This window comes from Solea solea, chromosome 2, assembly GCF_958295425.1.
Source record: "Solea solea chromosome 2, fSolSol10.1, whole genome shotgun sequence".
In the NCBI taxonomy this organism is placed as follows: Eukaryota; Metazoa; Chordata; class Actinopteri; order Pleuronectiformes; family Soleidae; genus Solea; species Solea solea.
Genome location: NC_081135.1, coordinates 17,581,339 through 17,606,397, shown reverse-complemented (window position 1 = coordinate 17,606,397; position 25,059 = coordinate 17,581,339).

Sequence of the window (25,059 nt, the reverse complement as noted above, 5' to 3'; positions counted from 1 at the left end):
ACACATCCATAACCATCCAATACAATGTAGTGATGATTCATGTTTTTTTTGCATTCATAAAATAGTAATTAAAATATATTAGTCACATTAGATGCAAACACTGATTTATTAAATATTGCAGAAGCTCAGCAGCAGGCACCCACTGTGTCTTGGGTCCTCGAATAAAAAAGAGTTGTAAATAACGTGAATCTGTGGCCATGGTTTCTGGTGAGATCTGGTTAACCTCTGTGTGTAATGGAAGTGAATAGGGAATGTCTGACAAAGGCCTCTTACTGTAAAGTCTCCTAAATATATCTATAATATACATGTTAATTTTCTGTACATAAAGGTAGAAGCATGCTGTTACTTTAAATGAATATGCCAACAGGAAGCCTTTGCAATGAACAGTTTCTCTGGCATATATAAATCACAAATGGTTTAATGATGGAGAGACCACTTTATACCTATAGGATCTATGATGCCATTTGTGAAGTGTCACATAAAAGCTGTGCCTTGGGGCACATGTAGTCAAGGCTGCTTTATAAATGCAGGCCTTGTGTGATGGGATCTCTGCTCATGGACAGATGGATGGCGGGGCACATTTGTTAGCCTCCGGTTATGTTTGTATTGCATTCATTGCATTAGCAGGTTATAAATCGTTAACAGTGACAAGGGAAATACTGCAAGCCAATAATTCAACATAAGCCCCTAAGTGATCTGTGTGTTCAAAGGTAAAATTAGTATAAACAGGTGTTGTATGTTATATACAAGTTACAAGTTTTATGTAAACAGATGTTTTGAATAACATACTATCAAATTACTTGGCTTTATTAATGTGGCTACAGTGGTTTATAATATGAATGTGAATTGGAATTTGAATTTGATTTTGAATGTCATTTAATTGACACCAAAAAGTGCGTAACTACGCTTCAGCCAGACCTAAGCCTGTCACTGACCTTAGGGGAGGGGGGGGGGGGGGGGGGGGGGCGTCTGCTTCAGTGTCCCACAGACCTGTGTCTTAGCCAGATAATGGTAAACTTTTAAACTTGCCACATTCACAAGAAGCATCTGCAGAGTTTGAATGTTTTGAATGTATTATTACAGATCCATAGATATACTTTTCTTTCTTTTTTATGAATGATGAAAGGTTGTGCACTCAGAAACCGGAGAGCGGGGTTTACTGTACGTCCTTCACCTCGACATGCAAGACACTGGATTCTCACTGCAGAAGTCCTGGAAAATCAGGCAGAAACTTGCTGGTAAATTACATTCACAAATCGCTCTCTGTTTGTAATCAATAAGGGACGAGCATCAAAGAAACAAAAGGATATAAATCAATGTCAATTCTTGTACTGAATAACCTACTAAGCAAACATAAATATTTCATACTTTACTTTTAGTGAAATTTGAGTGTGAATGGGAATTTTAAAGAATATATGTGGAATGTATGTGGAAAGTGGAAAGTTGAATGGAAAGTCAGTACAGCTTCAAGTAATCCATGAAGTATTTATTCCATTAGATTTCTAAATACTAACTTAAAGGTTTTTTTAAATTTAGTATTACTGTGTGTTTACATACTTTGTTTTTTTGTCGTAAAAGACACAGAAGTAAGCACCCCTGCCATGAAGAGCAGCCTGATCATGCAATATTCATGGTCATATAATAGTGTTTTTTTCTTTTTCTTTAATAAAGCGAGGGTCCTTATTATGGCACAAGACCTCTTCTGAGGAAGGTACGAACACCACTTTGGAGATAACAAAAGTGAAGAGGACCTTGCTTCTTGCTCACTGAAACTAGAATCTGTAAGTTTGTATTTATTTTCTTCTTTCCGGAGATCAGTATTGGGCTTTTTTTGGCCAAAGAAAAGAAAACAAAAGAGTGATAGATTTAGAGACAGGACAAGAGTGAATATTAGTCCAGCTTTCACTCGCTGGTGTGAACTGAAAGAAGCTGAGGTTTCACTCGACTGATTGTGGGCTGGCCCTGTTACTGTTGGACTAGCAAGTGTAAATAGTTTGCTTATAATCTGTATCTAGTGCATTTGAGCTTTTGGAGTCATCTCTGCCATATATAATATGGACAATATGACTACGTCATTGCACAAACAGTATAGCCTGAATTCAGTGGCGATTGCTCTAAGACAGCAAGGGAAGCTCAGCTCTGAAATGTCGTCAAATGTACTGTGTTGTATTCACATGTCAATACAAAATTTGACTGATGATAGAATGTGATTAGAAAGTGTCATTATTTGGTTCAGAATCAGCTGTTTAAAGGCGACATAGACCGGAAGCTCCAATTAACGCTGCATTTGTGTGTGTGTATCTGCGTCATTACCTCGTTTATGAAACCCTAAAGTTTCAGAACAACAGTTCAGCCACTGCTGAGAAAATAGTGTTGTATTGTTTTCCTGGGCTCTGTGAAGCGGATCGGCACTTCCTTAATTTGATGTCGTCATCAGAAATCCTCACCACTCCTCTCACCACCGTAGCGCCTCCTGGTGCGGGCACTAGTCCGGGCACATCCGGTTGCGTACATTCAACCGCAGAAGAAGAACTACTCTCGTTGTAGCTGCTGAGATGCAGAGCATCCAACGGGCCAGAGGGGGAGCTGTGTATCTGAGAGCTGGCCTATCTATTACGTCACTTCCAGGTACCTGGCCAATCACAGGACAGTAGGAAAGCTCACGTTGGCTGGCCAATCACAACACAGTCCACGTTCTGGGGGTGTGGTTTTGGTCTGAAACAGCGCGGCTGACAAGAGCGTTAGTGGGAGATATTTTGATCGGCTCGTTTGCAGCGATTAGGGTTTTTTTAACCATGAAAACAAGTTAATATATGTAAGTAGACCTCCATAACTAACATATATGTGTGATACAAGCATTCAATGTCGCCTTTAACATTTAACGTGATTTTCGTATTACCATAGCAGCCTCCACATTAAAAACACTTGAAGCTCAGCTTCAACTGTTCTCTATGGGACGGCACAGAATAGGGTTTTTTTTCACTCACGACGATGATTGGACAAATGTGGCAAACTCATCACTCGGGGTGGGCAGGCGCAGATGCTGGGCTTCTGCATGATGATTGGAGAAACTGGCTGAAAGGCAGAACCATTTTTTGATTGACAGCGTTTTATAAACCTACATGTGGATTTTGCGAGGGAAGACTGTAGACAAATAATGGGTCGTTATTTGTGTGTTATTTGCTCGGCGATATAGCCTATTTTCATTTTACACTGTAAATAAAACCACTAGCATTTCAGTTTTTCATAATTAGAACATATCCTTGTTCTAGCTGTTCCTTTGCAGAATTTCTTGTAAGAATCTATCAAATTTATTGAAGGAATTTATTTATAAATAAGCACACAGTATTTGGTCTTTTTTTCAGGGTTAGTTTTCATTTTTGATATCTTGAAAAATAAACCAATGTAATCATATTTGTATAAAATGGTTGTTTGGACATTAGAAGTCCTGCTTCAGAGTTCACAGCTATTGATGGTGTGTCAAAAAATGCACGTGTTACTGCAATATGACACTTCTAACAAGCAATACCATATACCAACCGTAGGGGGACCCCAAGAACAAATCCTACATTGTGTTACTTTAAGGGTCAGAGTTCAGTATTTAACACTGAGAAGCACAGAATAAAACATCTCATCTCAAGCATTTTATTATGTTCTAGTCTATTCTATTGTAAGCCTAAGCTAAAATACTTTGAATCTTTGAAAATAAGACATGTTGATGATTTTACTTCACAGCGGTATTCACTTTCTTACACTGATTAGTGTAAATTATGTATAATTACAGTACTTACATTGCACTGAATTAGAAATTCTGTCACATATAAATGTGTGCCACCACTCCTTTAATGCAAAGGCTATTTAAAGACCGTTGTAAATTAAACCTCTCATGCAGATCTGCATGCATATATGTATATGCATATGGACTATAACAATTGTACACAGAATCACAGAATCCACATGTTATGCTGATGGATAATTTTATTATTATTTCATTATAATTTTCTGCTAATCGAAGCTCCCTAGTGGAAACATGTACAAGTGACCTGCCAAAGCCAATCTGAAACCTTGTCTCAACTTGTAATGCAGTGTTCTGATGATGATATAGCTTTTATCTGCATTGCTGACATAAAGCATTTATAAAATACCTGCTGAAAAAGGTAAACCTTCACCAAATGTATGCCATCTCTCATCGCCTTAAGCATGTATCATAAATCACACTGTCAAGTGCACTGCAGCAAAAGGGACAGGGAATTTTCAGTGTGATTTAGATATGCAGGTGAAAACAAAATATGTAATGACTTGGAATAACCAGTGGGGGGGGATCTCACACTGAGAAAATATAACTGACTAATACTGATTTGTTATAAAAGAATGAGACAAAAGCCTCAGCTGATAGATAAAAGAGTAATGTATCAATATATACAGCAGTAATATAAATATTATTATTATGTGTAATTTGGCCTTTAGTGTGTTTAATGTAAAGCTAATGTAAAGTAATGGAAGATGCAAGATTGAAGCCACAATGTAAACTGAGATCAACATGGTGATTGATTAGTGACTCACTCTGTCATGAGCCACCTTTAATAGGTTTTAGCCTCTTTGTTGACCCTCTCCCTCAGTGACTCTCAAAATGTGGCTGTTCCCTCCTGGTGGGCAGTGGAGGCATTGCAGTTCATACTCCTCATGTTACATGTGATTCACAATGCACCTCTTCCTGCAAGTCCATAGCCGCAGTTTCCTTCGCACTAAAATGAGGGATTATGTCTGCCTTCCATGCGTGTGCACTTGATCTCATATTAATTTCCATTGGCAGCAATTTTTCTTTGTATGTCTTTGTATTTCTTAAAGCAATGGGTTGCACAGGTGTGGTGGACCTCCTCACATAACCTCTCATCCTCTACATGAGGGTTCTGAGAGCCACTGGAGCCAATCCCAGCTGGCATATATCTGAATAGAGGCCACATGCACCGTCACGGACATGATCACGACATTTACATCATGCAGACCACAGTAGACCCTTTGGGGAATGGACATGGGAAGAATAAATCAGTCCTAAGAAGTCAGTGATGTGTGGGGTTTAATTGCATCTGGTAGTGTAGTTGCATATTGCAACCAACCTTTTACTTCATGCCTCCAACCAAGTGTATTTATCACCAAAGCCCTACGAACATTGTTTGTTTTGTCCATTTTGGGCTACTATGCAAATATGGCAATACAACATAGCAGCCTCCGTGCAAGAAGACAGACTAACTGTGTAACAGGAAAGGTTCATTTCAATGTCACAAGAACACAGAGGATTTTTCAATTTTCAAGTGATGATAAAGTAATGACAGCATAATATTAGATTTCTACTGACAGATCCATATTAAATTAAAAATCAATTAAAAATAATTATAATTTTCAATTTTGGAAAAAAAACTAAAATATATTTGAAGGATTAACAATACTAATCAGATTTAATAATTAAAAAAAAAATCCCACCAATACAATTTATTTTAAAAAATCTTGTATCTAAACTATCAGTTAAACGCAAACCCATTTTAACGGCGTAAATTCTTTATCGCGAGATTAACGTTCTCTTTGGCCTAGGAAACGTTGGAGTTTTTTTTCAAATGCTGTTGCAACAAGTAGTCATTTTAGAAAAACTACAACACCACACCAGATCTAGCTAGACCGGAAACAAAACAACAGGAATGCTGCATACACTTGTTTGGGCTTGCGAGCTGGCCAAAGAGTAGTTGGCTTACATTACGTTTTGAGTGGATGACAAGCGATGTGCACTTCTCCGTCTCCAACGCACTCCCCACATCCAAGTAATGATGTATGCAGTGTTACCAGCCAAGCTGGCAGACCCCAGAACCATAGTAAGGAGACCTCTGAAGACTGCTAGCTCCTTTAGCTCGGATTAGCTTGTTACGGCAACAACACATTAAACCATGGGACGCCGTTTGCGTTGAAGAACGGCACTTTAGTCACAGCACTGCAGAGTGATACACAGCCTCTCTTATTATTGTGCGGCTCTCACAATAAGAGGAATAACTCAACATATGCAGGGTGACAGAGATATTGTCTCAATAAAAAAAACATTTGCACAAAGCAAGCCGATCCACTTTTCTATGTTGATAAGAGCATTAAAATGAGAAAAAATAATGGGACAAAAAGAAATGAAAGGACATTTAGAATAGATAAAAATGTGCGATTAATTGCGAGTTAATTATGACATTAATGCGATTAATCGCAATTAAATATTGTAATCTTTTGACCACACTAATCTAAACTTTGACAAACATGTCAACCCCTCACATTCAAACTGGAACACATCTTTTATAATTGAGTGGTATCATTGCCAAAAGAACTTGTGTTATCCATGTGCTGGCTTGGACATGATTGAGCATTGCCTTTCATGTAAACATGTGCATGTTAATTAGAGGTGGGATTAAAGGTTGTGGTGAGCCACAGAAGATTTTCACAATTAAAATTGAGCTGCCATATTCCTAAATTTGGAAATGGCTGCATTTCTGAAATATGCTTCCATCAACCACTGCTGTTGTGAAGAGGCAGAAATATTAAATCATACAGTAGAGGAGGTAATGGGATAGACAGTTTCAGACTATAACAGGGATCTGTGCACACATGAGGTTATGCCTTGAATAGAAAAGGATATCTGGAGTTTGTCAGTTGGAGGAACAAGTTTTTGCACTTGGGCCTAGATTGCCTCTCATGCTATACCCACTGTTATATCTGTGACTGCAAAGCTTAAATTCATTGGCAGAAATATCAAAGGCTGCCTTCAGGAGATAGCCCGGTATATAAATTCATCCAATACCCTCACACCTCCCCACAGAGGGGTTTGGAGTTCTCTACTTCAATCACCGACTTCATGCATATTATATTAATTCAAAATCCAACAGGAATACAAAACCAAAGGAAGGCTATGTGTATGTGTAGGCAAAGGAAAGCTCAGGTGTGCTTTTATTTTCTTCCTCTGTTGAAGGATTACATTACAAGAGGAACAGTCATGTGTTGATGTGATGGCTTCCGTGAAATGTAGTAGCATTCCTTTATTATTCTCTCTTCTTCCGTTTTGATTTAAAGTAAAATCCTTGATTCTAATCTAAATTACATGTGTTTTCTATATATATATATATATATATATATATATATATATATATATATATATATATATATATATATATATATATATATATATATATATATATATATATATATATATATGCGTGTGTGTGTATGCGTGTTTAAGTGACATGATATTTGACAACATGACACCAGCAGTAAAAAGTTGTAAAGTGAGAGGAGCAATAGTTTCCTCCATTTCAGCTCTGCAGTTTTCAGCCACTTTGAGCTCATTGTTTTGGTCCATTGGTCTGTGTGGTAGTTGAGTCCCACCAGCTCCCACAGACTTCCCACAGTCACACACGCACTCACACACAGATTCTACTCTAATGCAAAAAAAATCCAACTGCCAATAGGCCAATGTAAACAAGTGGCTGGTGTAGAGAAAACATTTAACAAACAATGGGGAGTCTGTTGTTGTCTTCAGGAGTTGGTGCCCAATCCATGACTGAAAAAAACACAAACAAGAATGAGTGCTTGACTTTTAAATTCTCTCTGCAGGTCTCTGACATGAGGCCAAAGTTCTGTTTCTACTGAGTGTTTCAAATGCATTATTGAGCTGTACTGCTGCTGTTGCATGATGCAAACTATAAAAATGGCAGTAGGAGAAACAAGCTGTTACTCCATCACACAAACCTAACAACTATTAGGCTAAATTGCAGTCAGTAAATAATAAGTCATAATAAGTCAGCAAATGTGTTTAATGACCTGCCTACCACTGAAAAAAAACAGATTTACCAGTTCAGATGTTCAGATATTGCTAGATTCCAATGTATGCATTCCGTAAACACTTGACAGGGATTGGAGATGCCCATTATACCCAACCTTTCTATGGTACCTCCCCCCATATCCCAGTACTAATCCACTGCGCATCACAACAATTAGCTGAAGTGTGTGGTGCAAGCACATTAGGCCGTGTCTATGTCCAGTTTTGCTATTTACACGGTGCATAATGTCAGCCCAAGGCACAAAGGGGTTGTATTTAGTGTCTAAATTATTTGTAGGTTTGTTTTTGGCACATTATCAAAAAAGCCAATCAGAGTTAAGCTTGTCATTCCCTTAACAGGTGTGCATGTGCCTGGCACATTTAAATGACAAATGAAGGTGTGAATGAGTTTTTTGCTGCAGAGACAAATCTGGTTTATGCGACTTAAAAAAAATTGTGCCAATTTTGGTAGGTTTGAAATTAAGAGCAAGTAATCAATGTTGTTGAGACAGGAGCACATGGTCTCACGTGATGTGCATCTGCTATAAAAATAATTGTTGTTTTATATCTAAAGAGACAGGATTTCAACCTTTAAATAATCTCTCCCAGTACAGAGTACAGCGTATATTGTCTGAAAACAGGGTGAATGTCACCTTGGTCAAAGCTTGAGAAGGTCTGCTTCCCCTGCATTGGCATTTTATACTATAGCCAAAATAGGGAAGGAATAATCCCATTATTATCTCATTAGTCGACTAATCATTTAAATAATTGCAGACTGGTCAACTCAGAAAATATTCAACTAATTACACAACTTTAGTTGAAACCATATCTTTGCACATTAATATTTGAATAATGATTATTTACAACAACACAAAATATTGACAGATTTATTAGTTGGAATCTAATTATACTAATTCTAAGAATGATTACTTGCTTGGGCATTAAATCTACTCTTAATGATGAGGTTTACCAGGAATTTGCTGGAATTCTGAATTATTTTCTATATAATGTTTAAAATTGTATCATGCATACAATTTTACATTTGGACAGTTGACTATACAGTTGCTGTTGGTCATGTTCTTTTTACATACCAAAAAAGAGATCCTTATACAAAGATTTATTTTTTGGAGAAAATAAATGTACACTGGCTTTCTGTTGCATCCAATAATAACCAGACATTACCCTGGTTCCCAAAAGTCTAAATATTATCCACTAGGAGGAAAATCAATGTTTAGTGCCCCTACAGCTTGTTATCTTTATTATATGTGTAAAAGAATTTCCCAACTAGAGGAACATTGCCTATTTTTTTCTTAGAGGAATGCCATGGGATGTCTTGCAGCTTTACAACTGTCTATCCTTTCACAGACCGAGCACATCTCTCAGGCCTGCCCATGCTCCGTTTATTTATTTACTATTTACTGCACTCCTCAGACATGTTTGGCCATCCATGGCTGCAGTGCAGGGCCTTTCTTGGACAACATGGATCTCCTTCAAGTGCACATGAAGGAGATCACATACATGATATATGTATGTTGTCCTTGGTGGACCGCTGAGAGAGGACAGCCCCTGCTCCAGAACCAGAAGCATCCACTTCCACAACAAACTGAAGTGAGGGGTCAGGGAAGGTGAGTATCGGAGCAGATGTAAATACATGTTTTAGCTCACCAAACGACCTCTCTGCCTCAGGGGACCATACGAAGGGGGAGTTGACTGACGTGAGAGCTGTGAGGGGCCCCGCCACGGCACTGTAGTTCCTGATGAACCGCCGATAGAAATTGGCAAAGCCCAAGAACCGTTGCAGTTCCTTGCGGGAGGTGGGAGGAGGCCAATCCAAGACAGCACTGACTTTGCTGGGGTCCATCTGGATGCTCCCCTCCTTGACGATGAAGCCGAGAAAAGACACTTCGGAGACATGAAACACACATTTTTCGGCCTTCACGTATAGTCTGTTCTCCAGGAGCCTCTGGAGAACACACCGCACATGCTGGACATGCTCCTGTTTAGACTTTGAAAAAATTAAAATATCGTCCAAATAAACAAAAACACAGGAATTGAGCAGGTCCCTGAGCACATCATTCACTAAGCCCTGGAAAACTGCAGGGGCATTGGTGAGTCCAAAGGGCATGACAAGATACTCATAATGACCCCAAGGAGTGTTGAAGGCAGTTTTCCACTCATCCCCTTCTCGAATGCGCACCAGAGGGTATGCGTTCCTAAGGTCGAGTTTGGAAAACACAGTGGCGCCTTGTAAAAGTTCGAAAGCAGAGGAGATGAGTGGGAGAGGGTACCTGTTCTTCACGGTTATGTCATTTAGACCTCGATAATCAATGCAGGGGCGCAGCGACTTGTCCTTCTCTACAAAGAATCCGGCCCCAGCAGGGGACGAGGAAGGGCGGATGAGGCCTGCTGCCAACGAGTTATTGATATACTTCTCCATGGTTTGGGTTTCTGGAGCAGACAAAGAGAAAATGCGACCCCTAGGAGGAGATGTGCCGGGCAGGAGATCAATGGCACAGTCATAGGGGCGATGCGGGGGTAAGGAAGTGGCCTGAGCCTTATTTAACACCTCCTTAAGGTCCATATACTCAGACGGCACTCCTGAAAGGTCTGGGAACTCAGAAACAGGGGGGTTACACTCAGTTACAGGCAAGGCAGATCTGAGACAAACAGCATGGCAATGAGAGCTCCATTGTGAAATGACTCCTGAGGACCAGTCTATGTGAGGATTGTGGAGTTTAAGCCACGGATAACCCAAAATCACAGGTATGCTGGGTGCATTAATTAGGTGAAAGGAGAGAGTTTCTTGGTGGTTACCTGACAATCCCAGGTGAACGGGGGTGGTGCGGTGTGTGACAGAGCAGAGCAGGCGGCCATCGAGAGCGCTGGCTGGGACCGGTCTGAGTAGGGGCTCCCGGCCAATCCCCAGCTGGTCAGCCAAGGCTTTGTCCATGAAGTTGGCATCGGCTCCAGAGTCAATGAAGACTGCGACTACAAAGGTTTGACCAGCCACGGTGAATTGTCCATGGTGCAGGGGACGAGAGAGCATTCTCGGGTTGGAGGTTCGGCTCACCAGCACCCCTGGAATTACTGGTGAGCCTGTTCTTTTGCCGGGCAAGAAGCCACGAAATGACCGACCTGGCCACAGTACATACACCTGCTCTCCCGTCGGCGGCGCTGACGTTCATCCAGGGAGAGACGAGTCCGCCCCAACTGCATTGGTTCCGGAGAGTCGGACAAGGAGCTGGAAGTGAAGGGCGGGGCTGCGGCAGGTCCCACGACAGGCAGATGTGGAGGACCTTGGGGGGTAGCTGAGCGAGCTCTCTCCTTTCTTCGCTCTCTGAGGCGCCCATCCACTCGAATGGCCAGAGCGATCAGGGCATCCAAACCCCCGGGAGGGTCTCGAGCGGCCAGTTCATCTTTAACCTCCTCGGAGAGGCCATGATAAAAAGCATCAAAAAGTGAAGCAGAGTTCCACTTACTTTCAGCGGCTATGGTGCGAAACTGAATGGAAAATTCTGCAACAGTCCTTTTCCCCTGAACCAGGTTGAGCAGTCCTCTAGCCGCTTCTCTTCCTGGAGTGACGTGATCAAAAACTTTTCTCAGTTCAGCAGAGAAAAGCTGAACGGAGGAGCAAACAGCTGACTGCCTCTCCCATTCCGCGGTTCTCCAATCTCTGGCACGACCCAAGAGCTGGGAGATTATAAATGCCACTCGAGATCTCTCCGACGGATAGGAGGAGGGCTGGAGCTCGAAGAGGAGGGAACACTGAATGAGGAAGGGCTTGCACGTTCCAGGCTCACCAGAGTACCGTTCAGGAGGAGGGAGCCGAGCCTCTGCTGCTGGAGTCCGTATCGACAGAGCGAGCTGTTGCATCTGCTCACGAAGGGAATCCAAAACCGTATCCTGACGAGCAGCAAACTCCTTGAGACCCTCAGCAACCGAGTTGAGTTGAATTCTCTGTCGCTGGATAGCAGCAGCTTGGGTTAACAGCTCCTGCTGTACTGGGTCTGAATCGGCTGGGTCCATTTCTTGGTCAGATCGTACTGTAAGGTCTGGAAAACACTGGACCCAAGAGCACGATGCAGTTTCCAAAAAAAAGGTTTTTAATTTAAAGCAAAACCTGAGCAGCAAGCAAAGGTGAAAACTAAACGGAGGGAGGTCCAGAAAAACCTCTGGCATAAGTAAAAGGCAAAAGTCTTAGGCAGAGCAAAACAGGCAGGACGAGAGCAGGGCATGTGGCATGACGATCTGACAGAGGGTGAATGAGAATGGGTTGTATTTGTAAGGGAGGCTGATGAGGATAATGAGGGCCAGGTGTGGAAGTGGGCGGGGAGACTCAGGTGAGTTGAATGAGGTGATTGCAGGTCCAACGTGAGTGACAAGATCTGCAATGACAGGAGAGTTAGTGAGGGCAGATCAACACAGGGAAAAATAAACAAGACAGTCGCTAAGCAGGTGACCCCGTGACACCCTACAATGAATTGAAAGCGTTAAACAACTGCAATTATTTAATTAACAATGACAAGGATGTAAACAAATAGACCATAACATCAATAACATTCTCCGCAACAAGAAACATTCTCAACATCAACTTCATAAAACTGGAGACCATTTAGGCTAAATATTTGAAATTAAATAAACATACTCAGTGCAAACATAGCCAACATCTGGAAATATGAAATGAGGTCACCCTGCGACGCTGCTGACAATGACACCAAGGCTATATACTTCTCCATGGTTTGGGTTTCTGGAGCAGACAAAGAGAAAATGCGACCCCTAGGAGGAGATGTGCCGGGCAGGAGATCAATGGCACAGTCATAGGGGCGATGCGGGGGTAAGGAAGTGGCCTGAGCCTTATTTAACACCTCCTTAAGGTCCATATACTCAGACGGCACTCCTGAAAGGTCTGGGAACTCAGAAACAGGGGGGTTACACTCAGTTACAGGCAAGGCAGATCTGAGACAAACAGCATGGCAATGAGAGCTCCATTGTGAAATGACTCCTGAGGACCAGTCTATGTGAGGATTGTGGAGAGAACTACTGAATAGCCACTTGGCCGGAATTAATCACTTGAAATAATAATCAAGGTTCCTCATATGTGTCAGATACGCTGGGGAAATGTCAGCCCTATTTATGATCAACAATTTTGTCCCACTTCCCAGGCATAGTTCACCATTTTTCGGGTCCTATCACGCACTCACGCTCCACCTCCCTGACGCTTTGGGACTGAGAAAATGTATTAAATGTATTGTATTAAATTAGATGACATATATTTTTTTTAAATATATATACGTCTACAGTATATATTATTTAATATATTTATTTAATACTTTTTTGGTCCAGAATTATTTAAGGGCCTTCTCTGGCGTAGAAGGTTCCCCACTGTATCAACTTATAACAGGTTGAATGGCACCTGCAGGTCTGCATCACCTGTACCTGTTGTTTTGTTCTCTCTCTCTCTCTCTGTATCACTCATAGATATGTATCATCTCCTTCTTCTAATTGCACCTATCCAATTACATGGGTTATAAAAACTCAGCTCCCTGTGTCTAATACTTTACATGTTTCACCTGTTAAACGTCTAGTCAAGTAGAATTAATATGTTAGAACTGACTCCATGTGAAATTCAGTGTACTACAGTGATCCCACTGAGAACCAGCAGTGCTGAAGACAGCATCCCTCCTCAGGTTTAAGTTGCTCTCTTCTCATTGTTGTGATTTGCTGGTCAGTATGATTAAGTCCCAGAGGCTCTCACTAACTCCATCCACCCACTCACCCATGCCTCCAACACTGCAGACAGCAGCTCAACCGTACTGTAAACTGCTCTTCCTTGTTTGAAATTGTAAGGGTTCAAAGTGAATAACTGAGTTATTATGCTTTTTATGTGTTGAACCAGGACTAAAAAAAGCAATGAATATTTAACTTGACAGGTAATGAGTTTCAAAAGCACAATACTCAGATGTGTTTTTTGACGAGGGTAGACAATGTTTGCTGTAATAACCCCAAAGATCAACAAAGTAAACTCTCAACTGAACTCTGCTTTATTTGTATAGCACAGCAAATACAACACAGTTGAGCTGCAGTGTTTGACAGCACAGGGGGGAAGAAATAGAACAAGTCATTTTTTTTCCAGTTCAAGCCTTGTCTTATTTTGGAAGTGTGGAGTTCTACTTCATTTCTGAATTTCTAATTAAATTAGAAATTAGCATAGACCAAGCTTTGATCACTGATCCGTCAGAACATTCTGATTTGTTTATAGAATTCTTAATCAGGAAAATCATAGACATAATGCATTCCTTAGCCCATTACCTTACACTCAACCATCACATCTAAATGCCTATAGCTAACTTAAATCCAAGTCTAACCCTAACCCTGAAACCAAGTCTCAACCCTGAAAAAGCCCTTTGAGGGCCAGCAAAAATGTCCTCACAAAGGTCTGAATCAAAATTGTACCTCAAAGATGTTTACAGATGTGCATGCCAACATGATTTAAAACCTTAAGCCACTTTTGGCCGGAATTAGATAAGGGTGCTGATAATGGATGAAAACAACCTGCATGAATCCAACTTTCATAGCACTTTGCAAACAAATCTAATGCAATTAAAATTGATTTACAGGTGAAAGACAAGATATCCATATATCCTTTTTCTACCACTTTATCCTCACATGCGGGTCACGGGGGGAGCTGTGCTGTGGGTGATAGGCAGGGTACACCACAGTTCGCCAGTCCATCACGGGTCACGTAGAGAGAGCCAAATTCAAAACCATTCACACTCACACCTACAGTCTACAGAAAAGCCCTAATTCCAACCGGGGCTCAAACCTCGGTCTTCTTGCTGCAAAGGCAAGAGTGCTAACTACTAGACCAACCATGTGGCCCAGGACAAGATATAGAGGCTAATGCATGCCAAAACAATGAACAACAGAAATAAACAACAAACAGTAAAAGTGTTCTATCTGTATAAGAACTTTCATGGTACCATCTGTTTCTGTTTGGATAATCTATACCTCTTCCATCATCATGAACAAACATGTTTTGTACCTCACACCATAATGTGTTCAGATAATTTAATTAATGATATTTTGAGCTTGAAGCTCAATTACTATTTTCTTTTGGATCGGATACTAAAACAGTTCTGTTTTTTTTTTTCCTTGTTTTTCTCCAGTTCACTCACCCCATGTATTTCATTTTACATTGCTGGTGCTCAGATTAGTAATTTGTTTCATGTGGTGCCTCAGTATTTTCCTGATATCTCAATTGAAGATGCTTTCATGATGCTGTTCTCCTGCCGCCATTAGTTTCCCTTTCAGCTCTCTTTGAACTGCCTTCTGTTGCATTATATTTGTTTTTTCCATCTGGAGTTGTTTGATCTCAGGTGTGATGTGAGCTTTTTCATATCTCAGTGGGCTTGTTTGCATGATCAAGTTTTTACAAATTTAAGATGGTTTCCTATAGATTCCTTTGCAAGACTAATGTCAATGTTATTGTCTTAGTAGAAAATGCCCCATGCCACTAGGCAACCTTAGCTCCTTCTTATCAGGAATAAGAAGACTTATGATCTGAGCCCGAAAGAGGTGATCTTTTGGTAAAAGATGAAAGCATCACAGTTATGATGGAAATTGTTTAATTTCTTAAAACTTTGAATCCTGTGTACCTGTTGATGGTTGTGGCATTACAAATGCTTAGCAAATATAAAGATTACTTTAAAAACATACACAATGTTTACCGCATATGTTGAAATATTCCTAAACTACTTAATCTAGCTTTTTGAGGATTGATTAATGTATTAATAATAACAACCAGTAAGCCATTAACTAAGAATTTTCCCTCAATAGCCTCAGAATTATTGCTTATCAGTAGTAAGTAAGTAAGTTGTTGTATATGAATTATGATCTCAATATGCTTTGCTTAGTATGGACTTTATAAGGCACCATTGACCACTGTCAATGGTGCTATTAGAAAGGGCAGAACAGCACAGGCGGGTTCACAGTGCACATATCTCTCCTTGTTAGACTCACAGAGATGCCTTCAGCTCCTCTTCCTGATCATCAGTTCATCATCGGTTGAATTTTTGTCCAATTCCTTATCTAATAGAGGTGTTAATGGGACAGAGGATTGGTAGACTGTGGAGGGTCCATCAGCCAAGGACTACTTACTCATTAGTTTGGGGATGGGGCTGTTTGCCGCTTTAACGCACAAACACACACACACACAGGCAAACTTCAAATCTCAATGGACAGGTTAGAGGACTCTTATCTGATGCTCCTGTTTCATCATTATTGACTTCTGGCACTTGTTCTTGATTTCACAACTGATTTCAAACCTGACATTGGCACTTATGTTTGAAACACAGTATCTTCAGTTTTATTATTCTGTATTTTTTTTTGTATTATGTTTTGCCTCACCAGCCCTACCCACTGGGAAGGCGCTCAAGCAGATCTGTTGCCTCAGCAGAGAATCGTTCACCCCTGCATTTATCACAATTTAAATAGCAATGTGCCAGACACAGACTTTTAAAGGGAATGACAAGCAAAATTCTGATTGGCTTAAAAACACACCTAGGAAAAATTCAGACACTAAATACAATCTCTTTGCGCCTCACTTTGCACTGAGATTATGTACTGTATAACTAGCAAAAGTTATACAGTGTTGGACATTGCTTAAAGTAATACAGGGCAAACATTTTCAATTTTCGATTCTCAAGCGCCCCTGTAAATACCACTCAGACGGCGAGAGCAGCCTCCTCTGGTGCTGAAAAGAACAATCACACAAAAAAACAATACCGTGCTTTCACTCTGAGTCGTGAATATCACCGGAAGCAACCACACTCTGCCAGTGTTTACCAAGTTACATTTTCTTGCCTAAACCAAAACAAAGCACAGTATTTACCAGGCGGAATTCTGATGATCAGCTCTGATGCAACACCGGCTAGTAGATTTAGCATGTACTACTAATCCAGAAGCAAGAAGCCAAACCGACTGTCTTGAAGCACACATCGTCATCGACAGAAAACCTTCATGAAGTTAAGCCTTGTGTTGTCTCTTGCTCAAACAGACTCTCTTTTTAATTTCTTGGCTTCTCCAGAAAGAATCCGCTTTGGTTTTGTTTTTTTTTACCACAAAAGTTTTAAAAGAAAAGTTTATGGTGTTTACATTTGTTTTTATCACTTTCCCTGTTTAGAATGTAACCTTGACCTTGAACAGAGAAAAAAACAATGAGAGGTGCCGCTAGCACTTCCGAGCCATTCATGGAATACTAACCTTTACTGTGACCAAATTTTTATTTGGTTGTACTTTTTTGTACAGGTAAGTGTGTTAGGTGTGAAGTGCTGTGGATGAGCACTTGTCAACAGAGTAATCCCTCCAACAGGACTCAATGTTCCCACCTCAGTCTTATTTTAATTGAGACACAATCCTTTCGAGGTTGTATCGTGACATTGTTTAACTTTTTTTGTCAATATCACAGCAGCATTTAAAATAGGCTAAACAGTGTCAGGAGTCTAATAAGCAGGAGTGGTATGGTATGGTGACTTAATTCTACCACCTGTATGTCTTTAAGGTCTCAGTCTGCCTTTAAGTATCTCCTAGATTAAAATAAAAAAATGTGCATTGTGTCCAAAATCAGCGGTGTTCAATATGCCACATAGACCTGAACTGAACAAACACAATTTGGCCTACGTGGGATTTCAACACCATTTCTATGGACGATTGTATTGCTATTGTTGACTAGCATCATCTGTTGCTGGGTTTTCCTAGAGCTGAGGCCTTTTTTACCTTTTTCCTTCCATCTGATCAAATTTAGAGTTCAATAAAAACAAATTACATACAGAATTGGTAGCGTAAATATGTATTGAACAACAATCTTTGTGTTTGAATGTTATGTTTGCAATGCAGTGCACATACACATTTCAAATAAAAACATAATATTAAACACTTCAAACATTCAGGTATTTAAAAGAATGATTATAACAAATGGAAACAACATAGTACAATTATTATATTAAATGCATTTTGTCCCAATATTGGAATACATGGGTTATTTTTTTAGCTGGTTTTGTTTTTATTCACAAAGAAAAGCCCCGAAAAAGACTTTTAGTTTAAAAAGTTAAGTGAAATCAAACAAGTCATGGGTGAGATGCTGTTCAGCTGTTGATCAGACATTTGGGTGGATAAAAAGACAAAGATCCTGTGTGTTTCTCAGTTAAGATTTTACCACATACCACATACAGGAAGTGATTTTTTTTTTATGTCAAGACAGATGGGGGCAAAATCAACATTATAGCAAGAATAGAAATTGTAATTTGCCAGTGTATAACCAACAGTATACAATAATATGTGGATGCCCATTGGACAATAAAGATTAACCAGCCTAAACTGCTTTTTCAGCATTTTAATGTTTGATTTTAAATTGAGCTCCTCTTCTGGAGGATGAACAGAGAGTAAAACACAATTAGAAAGTTTGAGGAAATAATATGGATTAGTGGAAGCCATGAAATTGTTGGGCTACATCAAAGCTATAGCTGCTCAGTGCAGGAGGAGAATTTCAAATACAGGCTAAACCCCAGAGCCCAAATAACTTTAAGCTAAAAGAAAAATTGTATGAATATGAACTCTGGGCTGTAGCCAGTTTGAGGAAATGGAATTTGCTGTTGGGAGTTTTTGGAGGAAAATCTTAGGGAAATTCAGTGACTCATAACAATATTGGCAAGACCTCCCCAGTGGCTCACTGAATGGAAGTGAAAATATTATTTAATTTTGAAGTATATGAACTAAGAAGAACACATTAACACAGCTAAAGTTTAATACTTAAATGTATTGATGATTGACATTAATAAGTAAACATGAGACATGAGGGTCTGCTTTGGATATGGTTAGGTGTCTCTTGTTTGACTAAATGGTGATATTGTCCAATTTAAAGATCATGGGACAGTGTGGTATATCCGGACCCGAGTTGTTCTTCAAGTATGTTGCATTATGGAAACAGGAGAAAGGCGGGGGTCGAAACATGTGATGCCTGCAAATAAGAATGCTAGAAAATCTATATAAGGTTAGTTTTGCTTTTCTGAGGCAGAATTGTTTGGAGATTCGACAAGAATATATTCTCCCAAGCTGCTGCAGAGCTTGGTTCTGACGCCTGACTTGTAACTAAATAAAATCCCTTTGTTCGGGTCCTGTGTCAGTGGGGTCTTTTCCTGCATCATCAACTCATAACCTATTGTTCATAAGAAGAAGGAAGCCTGACAAAAACGACATTTTTTTTTTATCAAATGGAGGTTATGTAGAAATGTCTAAATCTGTATATTTGGTGATAGTTCATGTAGTAGGTTTCTCCACACTGTGGTCAACAGCTATAAACACTTTTCGTCAGGCACATTATCACGTGTAAAAAGGCAAACTAATTGTTGCTATTTTACACATGTTAGGCTAATTTCAATTATTGATGGATGGTTGTGCACCAAAAAAATAAGCAAGTGAACTTTCTCAGACTTGGAAAACGGCTGGTATAGATCAATTAACAACAATCATGTCCTATTTTCAAAATATTGACAAAATTCCAATTTTATACAAACAAGAGTATGCTCATAACTAATAGTCAGCTTTATTGGTCCACAACTGATGTTAATTTGATACAATGTTTAATTTTTCAGCTGGGTTGGTTCATGTTCACGAAGGCAAATCTCAAATGAATTATAAATTGTAAACCAAAGTCATGTGATCATACAATACCACTCAGCTAGCTCAGATATGTATAAAACAAAACTCTCCCCAGAGAGGAGTGGAGAGAACCAGGACAAGAACCACTGAAATTTGGAACAGAATCAGATTAATGATGTCCATCAACAGCACCACAAAACCACCAATTCACAACTGTTTCTTGAAGATGTTCCTTCATCCTCATCCTAATGTCCATGGGCGAGAAACAGCGGTGTGTCTGCAGCTGTGTGATGCGTTGGGGTGCTTTGGGGTGACTTGCTGAGGGGGAACCTGCTCAGGATAGATATGCTGTGCACATGTTCGTCTATCACCACCTCTCTTCCTGGTTCTCCCTTCCCTGTACTTGCAGATGTAGAGATGAACACTGCAGCTGTAGCCATTACTTCACTTCCAGTGAAAGTTGCGAATAGAGTTCCCAGAAGTGATGAAGTGCTCCAGAGTTCACTTGGAAGTCGGCACATTTATTTTAAGTTCATTGAGTTTTTCTCTTTGAAACACTTCTTTAGTACTCCTTAGATTTTATTTTTATTTTTTAAAGACCACTACTTTCAAGCAGAACTATACAAGTGTGCACTGTAAAAAAAATATTAACACGCCAAATGCCTTGTGTATATATAATTAAAATCATAAATAAGTAACTTATGCTGTGTGACTCACTTCAGGAGCTAATATGTTTTATACTGTAGCTTCAATTTTCTGCATATATTGAAATATTCTGTAGTATTTTACATTCACCATCAGTTTAATTTTAAGTAGTGCATTTATTTTTTTAGAGACGCTCATTTGCATATATATGCAACAGTAATGGATTAAAACACAATATTTCTCCCTGATGCAAACTCACAGCCAAAACAAGGTCATTTAGTTGAACTTTTATGAGACAATATAATTTAAATAGGCTTACAAGTGTTGGCAGCAGGTTGAGGAAAGGTAGCATAATGGTCCATTGATCAGTGTGACAAAGAAGGTAAAGGTTGTCAGGTGCAGAAGGAAAATGCACCGAGTTGGAGTGATAATCTGGTGTAGGACAAGTGCATGTGGTATAGGACAGGGAAAATGGAGAAGAGAGGGACTTGAGATGGGGATGAATGATAATGGATGTGGACGTAACCCAAAGACAGAGAAGTCTGAGGGCATCTGGTGGACAGGTATTGAATGAGTGAACAGGAAAGAAAAAAAAAGAAAAACCCTGAGCAAGGGTATAGAAATGGCTGAAGGGACAGATAATTCTAATGTGTCTTCATGACAGTGACGGACTAGGAGGAGCTTTGGGGGAGGAACTTTGACAAGACAATTTAGTAGGAAGCCATACTTTTCAAATCCATGTAACTGCCAGTATATACACCAGGCAACATGTTAGGCAACTCTCTTGCCCTCTAGCTCTCTTTGCTGGCTGTATTTATAAAAACTGAAGATGGTAAATGGATGCTGTGTCCCTTGATACCAAATCACCAAAGTGGAGAGCATTTTCCCAGTTCACCAAAGATCCCAAGAGAAGGCAGTGTTGGTTTATAGCCATAAAACGTTTGCTTTGAGTGTCAAAGACAAAATTATGGGAATCCAGTGGCAATGGATTCTATTTGTGTATAGTGATAACTTAATATCAGGCGTGGAATCCAGTGGTTAATATCTTGTTTATTTTACATGCTTTAATACCTCATTTATTTTATATGTTTTTATTGTGATGTGTTAGTTCTCTGGAGTAGGATGAGAAAAAGTTTATCAGGAAGTTGCAGATCAACAGAATACTGCAGATCTGGAATAATGTATTAATGAAAAGCACACAGGGGCATTATAAGGAACAGATACTGTATATTCAGTATGTCGGATTCTGCAACATATTGCTTGAACTCCATGGATTGAAAGTGCATCATGAGCCCTGACCAGCTTGAAAAACTGGTCATTTATTTAGACTTTATAGACTTTTTCTGTCACCATGGTGGTATAACAAACTGAGTCATCTGACGACCGGGGCTCTTTTTGAATATTTTCCAGCCTTGTACTACACCAGTGTTTTGTTTTCCATGCAATTGTACATACTGACAAGAATAGGATTCTAAAAAAATAAATAAAACATGATTCATAAACAAAGAAAAGGAAGCATTCAGAGATTGCAAATCTCCACCAAGGCTGCTCAGTTTCAGACAGTGTCACTGCACTCCACTGTCTCCCGAGGTCAACAATTGTTTTTTTAAAAAAAAAAAAAATCCATATCCTTATAACCACCAAATTGTTGTTGTATCTTCCATCCATCGAAATATATGATAAATGCAATCCAGAGCCATCGTTTACTTTTTTATGCTGCTCACAAATTAATACAAAAACATAATTCCCTCCTCAGAGGTAATTAAGAACTCCACTATTAGCCAAAAACTCAGACTCAGTATTGGCAACATTTAATAAAAGAAAAAAAAAAAGCTTATTCAAAATATAGTGTATTCTGGTGCAAGACAGCATTAACAGAGATGAAGCCGAAATAAACCAGGGAGCATTGCAGAATCATTTGCCCTTGATGTGAATGTTAATCGAACACATCCCCACTGAAAAATTGTGTTAAAATCCAAGATTAAACTGTTTTTTGGGAATGGGCTATATGATACTATGCTATGCTATGCTATATGTAAGCACTTCATACAACTTCCCCAAAAAAACGGTTTTATTTAAACCTCCCAAGAATGAATGAACATAGGAAGAGAAACTTTGAGAGACAGCCACTCATACTGTACCTTTTTGGAGATGGAGTGACGATAGAAAATCCAAGGAGAAACTGAAGTCTGTCACATGCTCCTGACTGGGACCGTGTTCCTGTCGGAGTACTGAGGCTTCGGCTGTGAGCGCATTAGAATAATCTGTCCCGTTGATTATGTTTGGGCAGCAGTGACATAAAACTCTGGCCCCATGATTATGTTCTGTGTGGCTGTCAGCCAAAGCGGGCAAAAAGCAATCAGCAGAGCAGATTAAAAGGTGCAACAGCAAACAAAATAAGGAAGGTGCAGTCTTTCAATGACACTGAAATCACCACACTTACTTCTGTTTGTGAGGACGGGCCGAAATGTGCTGAGTGACAAGTTCATTAATTGAGGAGTCTGTCACCTTTTTGCCCCAATCTCCTGCCTGCTCAGTTCTATATTATCTGATGGAAATGGTCACACTGTAACAGATTTAATAATGAAAGAGTGAGCATTATCAAAGGTCCTTAACACGTAAGACATTTACACCTACATTCAGTGTTCAGCAAAATGATAATGGTCATGTGCCCCAAAATATCCGGTGATAAACGAGGATAAGCATGATAATGTGATCCACATTCAGCCACATATGCTCGATGGAACTTTGGCCTCAGTTTTCATTACGTTGTCCGGGAGAAAAGACAAAAATCATGAATATTCATGATCCGAGCTAAAACAGACACTGATGGTGCCACGGGGATCCCTGTGGATTGTGGGTATTAACGATGTAGTGGAGCCCATCTGTTCATCCAGGTCTGCTGTAACATTAGTCTGAGGTGACAGGTACTCCTGTCTGCCATGGGAAACATTTGAGGACGAGAACACTCTGTAATTTCTAAAAGTGAGCATACATTAGGACCAAAAGATAGTGGGAAGAAGTGACCTTGTACAAGTATGTCTGTCTTGAATAGCTCTATTCTGAAAATAATTTTTCACATGTTCACAAAGAGTACAAGATGATTTTTGAGGTTGTGCAACTTATGCAACCGTGTTTAGCACTGGAAGCATTTGCGGCTTTGTCATGGCTGTGATGTGTCTTTCTGGGGCTAATCGTAGTTCAGCGGTAGAGTGAGTCGTCTTTCAACTTAAAGGTTGGGGGTTTGATTCCCAGCTCCACTAGCTGATGTGCCCTTGGGAAAGATACTTAACCCCACGTTGCTCCTGGCTGTGCCAGCAGTGTGTGAATGAAAAATGCTCTGCACATGTGCTGCATGAAAGCGTGAGAATAGTAAAAAGCAGCTTTGAGTGGTCATCAAGACGAGAAGAAGCGTGATATAAATACAGAGCATATACCATTATTTATTTTTATTTAGGCATAAACTAAGGAGAATGTTCATGCAAGCGTGATGAGCTCATTTTGAGAATAGACCTCTCTATTGAGCTTTACCTGGTGTCTACTGACATATGCCACAAAACAACACATCCTGTTTCTATTTCAAGGTAAAGACACTATAGTGTTTCAGTTCCATTCAGTTTTCTTGTGAAATAATTGCAGGACCTGGCATTTAGTGCAGGGGAGTATTTATTAGGGGTGTTGAACATAACTGTTTTTACAATGCATTGCGATGCATAGGCCTACAGACTATGGTCTGTACTCTGGGGGATAAACAAAGAATCAAGTAGGATTTGAATTGTTTCTGACAAGTTGATGGACTCAGCCAGTGGCAAATGGCCATTAGATTTGTCCAATCATTCAACCCTACAGGAAAAACTGCACTCTAGTGTAATTTACTGTTTTTCACATTTAGTATTAAGTATGGAAACAGGCAGAGTGGACATTTTTCCAGACCTGCATTATTGTAACATCTTCACATTCCTGATAAACCCTTTCTCTTCCAACGCTGGAGGTAAAATGAAGCAATAAAAGCAAACAACATATTAGGATAAATTAGAATTGGATTCTGCACCTGATATAAAACAATCACTACACAAGCGGAATCTATTGTGTGTGGTTTCCAATCGTTACGTCTTCTATGCTTGCACTGAGCGATCTGTTAAAATACTCTTCCCTAGCTTGTTTCCGACTGTTTTAGCATCCTGGGTCATAACATCTGTCTACCATCTTCATTTTTTTATGAATAGAGCTGATTTGCCTGGTATATTGCCTAATATGCTGTCAGCCATATATTGTCTACGGATTTTAACAGTATGGCGCCATGCCAAAATGGCCTTGTTTGAGTGTTGCACGGCAGGATTGCGTGACATCGTCTTTGTCAATGCTCAGTGACGCAAGTCCCTCAGTCAGGCTGTGACAGAAAGTGAAACATTTCCAATATCCTAAAACACTTTATCCAATCAAGAGCCAGAAGGGGAAAAAAGGGCAGTCCTCTCTGTTGGCAAGGCTAGGCAGTTCTTCAATGAATAAATGCCAGACCCTCTCAATAAACATGTTTACAAGGTGACATAGAGAGGAGGGATGGTAATTCTACCCAACAATAAACAAGGAGTTAGCCAAAATGGACACCACTGAGAGCAGACTTATTTTTAGTAACATGCCTCCAACCGACTACACAGATTGATAATGAGATTTTCTCTGTCTCCTACCTTTCCTTTCTTATGTTCCTCTAGATGCTTTTTTGATAATCCAGGACATAATATTGTCTCTAAAGAAAAAAAGACACTTATCTGTGCTCTGCACACTTTCTCCCTCACACTTAATTGTATCACCAAGCCTAAGATACAGTAAGCACTCTCCCCAGAGATAAATTGAGGCATGAAATGTAATGCAGTCCTAAGTACCAAGTAAACTGCTCCCATGCTATTTTACCAGAATTA